Source organism: Nelumbo nucifera, chromosome 5 (assembly GCF_055504915.1).
Source record: "Nelumbo nucifera cultivar China Antique chromosome 5, China Antique-T2T, whole genome shotgun sequence".
Lineage (NCBI taxonomy): Eukaryota > Viridiplantae > Streptophyta > Magnoliopsida > Proteales > Nelumbonaceae > Nelumbo > Nelumbo nucifera.
In genome coordinates this window covers 9,543,165-9,546,647 of record NC_142653.1, presented here as the reverse complement: position 1 = coordinate 9,546,647, position 3,483 = coordinate 9,543,165, and the positions used below count along the sequence as shown (strand labels likewise).

The 3,483-nt window shown below is 38.1% G+C and overlaps 1 long non-coding RNA gene across 1 annotated transcript; it reads right to left on the bottom strand.

Annotated features, from left to right (window-relative positions):
- Nucleotides 1-1,407: 1,407 nt before the first annotated feature.
- On the bottom strand, nt 1,408-2,373 carry LOC148791222 (uncharacterized). The gene is made up of 2 exons (XR_016076644.1): nt 2,234-2,373; nt 1,408-1,979 (listed from the first exon to the last, which is right to left on the bottom strand). It is a non-coding gene; the product is annotated as an uncharacterized LOC148791222 (long non-coding RNA).
- Nucleotides 2,374-3,483: the final 1,110 nt, after the last annotated feature.

Below are 3,483 nucleotides of genomic sequence, written 5' to 3'. Positions count from 1 at the left end.
AACTATCAAACTATAACACTTTCTGCAGAACCATAGAACCATCTAGACATCTACCTCTCCCTCCCTCTCTCTTACTGAATTCTGACCCAGCCATCATAATTAATGGGCCTTAAAATTTTGGCCCAACCAACCGAGAAGATCAAAGATTCGGCCAAGCCCGGCTCTTATATCAGGTATCAGCTTGGCCCGTTATATCCATGCCCAGCCCAATAAACAATGTTATGTCTAGCCTTTTTCACTTTTAATTTCAAAATTATAATTATTTGATGTGAGTATATTTCATGCATAATTTATTCGAGAAAAAATTTTAAAAAATGCTTAAAAATACAAGTTATATCAAAGATCGGGACAGAGGGTGTGAATTTAATTCCCAGACGCGAACTGTCCAGCCAGATGATCACTTTGCCCACCTTTGGGGTCTGTGATCAGAGTAGCTTCTCAAATGTACACACGCGTGTTCATCGTGATAAAGTTTCTCTATGCAATAGATCAGATTCAGACACGGCAATAAAACTATGTTGCTACCCCTTGCCTAATTTGGAGGCTAAGGCCATATCTGGTTCGCTATTACTTGCCTCGTTCTTTCATTTCTTACTCATTCTAAACAAGAATAAATTATACGAGTCTTTAGTTTCAAAATTCTTTCGGTGAGAATTATTAATTCATTTTAGAATGAAAAATGAATCCATGGCATAAAAATTGAGATTAACTTGCATCATAAAAATGATAGTGCTCTATATTACTTATTTTCATTTTTTAAAAAAGCTTTGTACTAACAATATTAAACCTCTAGTTTAGGTTTCAAAAACCATTGGCATAAATTTTTACCGTGGATGGCTGGCGGTCAATTGTCCGTCCACCACTATTGATGTAAAAGCTTATACTGATGGACATTGACCACCACCCATCCTCAATAAAAATATATGCTAGAGATTTATGGTTGTTAGCACAGAAATTCTTTAGAAATGAAAATGAATAATATGAAGCACGGTTTTATGGTTTTCATTATATTTTATGACTTTCTTAATATATTGTCTTTATTGAATATATTAGTATCAAATTGATGAAATTGTTAGACATTTTGTATTTCTTCATGTCATTTATTTTATTTTTAATTTATAATTTTTAAATTCCATTTCTATTTGAAAGTTCCAAGCTCTTTTCTTCATTTTGACAACTGCCTATTCAATTCAAAAAACTAGTTTCCTTTTAATTAGTTCTAAATAGATATTAATTGCTTTCTTTAATTTTTTTTTATATTAAGCTTATCTAGTTTTTTGTCTTTTCTTGTGTTATGGATGTGGGGCCCATATAGTTGATTTGTATTTTTTTTTTGCATGGTCTTACAAAGTTTCCACTATAAATTTGCTAATGAATAACGTATGTATCTCTAAATTATTATTTTGGTTGATAAAAAAATCAATAAAATTAAATTTGTAAGTAAATACATCCAAAATTTATTCTCATTTTTGCCACAAAAAATCATTTTTGAAAAATAAAACATTTAATTTTTTTAGTAAAAATAATGAAAATTGGACAAAAAAATAATGAAAGATGGTCCCCGATCCGTCAAAAGGAAATCATCATACCCAGTGTCACTTGCTTATTAAATAATTTTTCTTTAGCTGTTTGGCGGAAATTTATTCTCTTCGAAATTTCGGCCATACAATACAAGGAATCCTCATAAATCAGAAATTAACTCAGAAAGGTTTGAAACAAATAACTTGATTTGTAAGAAGCCTGGAAGGCATTCTGGCATTTGGTTACTCCTTTCATTCGATACTGCGTGTGGTAGTGGTGGTGGTGGTGGTGGTGGCTGCGTCACAGATGGCTTCTTTGTCCGAATCGTCAGACTGGTGAACCACGACCTTCTCTGTCCTCACTTGTTGTGCTTGGACACCTTGTTCCGACGTACGGTATTCTACCGTTTCCACTGTTCTCTCTTGCAACCCTCCCTCTGCATTTCTCGTCTCGGTCACCTGAATAACAAACAACCGTAAGAAAAGAAATCGAATAGAAAGAATATTACGAGTTCAAATCATCTCAATTCTACTCGTAGGTAGAATTAGGCCAATCTTAATCCGTCAGTTCCATGAATTGGCGCATCGTGATTGTCCCAGTATCCTCTGGCTAATGCGCAGAGGCTTCGAAGTTGAAGGCGGCTACGACGCGTATGATCAATTGAGAGGAAGGCTGAAGATCTCAAGCGCTAAACTTTTGGTTTTACTTTTACCTTGGTTGTGGTCAGATTGTTGGATGCCATGGCAACGGGAATTAGAATTCTGGGAATTTGGATTTTCCTTCGCTCTCCCTTCTGTGGTTGCTCGTTTTAGTTGGCCCCTGAATCCTGGTCATGATTGAAGGACGTTTGCTATTTAATCTAGTCTGTCGTTGAGACGAGTTCACATCTGCGCCCCATAGCACATCCCAACCGTGTGTTGATGTTGAGACAAAGGCGTGAATTACGGTTACTTCAAAGTTCAAACATGTTGTATCACTTGCGAAATCGCGGCTCTTGACAAGTGGGTGGTCCTACTTAAGATATGTACGACCGCAGAGAAAGCCGTTGTGTCTCACCGTCAGAAATGCTAATGAATTGGTCGCCACGGCCCAGCTGGCCCGCACCGAGAGTTGAGGCCCGATCAGACAATTGATACACTAGGCACTGGGATTTAGGGATTTCAATTGGACCGGCTTTGGTGCAATCCGATCCGGTCCAATATGAGTTTGTTATGGATGGATTAGGTCCAATCCAATCCCATGAATACTCTTAAAGTCTAGATCAGTTTGAATCAGTCGAATTTAATGCTTGGATCATTCAATCTGTTCAAATTGATTTTAATTTAAATTTATTCTAAGTCAAATTTGGTCCATTGACACTTTTATTTTTATCTTCTATCAATGAATCGGATATTAATTCAACCTAATCTAATCCAATATAAATTCATTATGGATGAACTATGTCCAATCTAATACAATAAATACATTAGACTTGATTGATCCAATTCAATATGTTTTATTGATTAGTCCAATCCGTCCAAATTGATTTTAATTTAGACGAGATCCAACCCAAAACCAGTTCGTTGAACACCTCTATTGGGATTCTCGATCCAGGGTGATCACGCATGATAAGGGAGTGAGAGTAGTGTGAATCCGTGTTGCCCCTCATATGCAAGGGTGCATACATAAATGTAGAGGTGTAAATCGGGTCATGTCGCCTGCGACTTTGTACGAATTTAAACAGGCATGGCCCGACCTAGCACAACAGCCCATAGGTCATGCCAGGCCCAACATGATGGTCCGTGTCGTGTTGGACCGGGGGTTTGTAGTCCATGGACCGACATGGCATGGCACAATCGTGCTGCCCGTGGCCCATGGGCCAGCACGACCTAGACCGCAGCATAGCTCATCACAGGCCGGCATAGCATGGCCCGCAGGGCCTATAGCAGGCCGCACTCGACCCGTCCGAAAACTAGTCGTCTT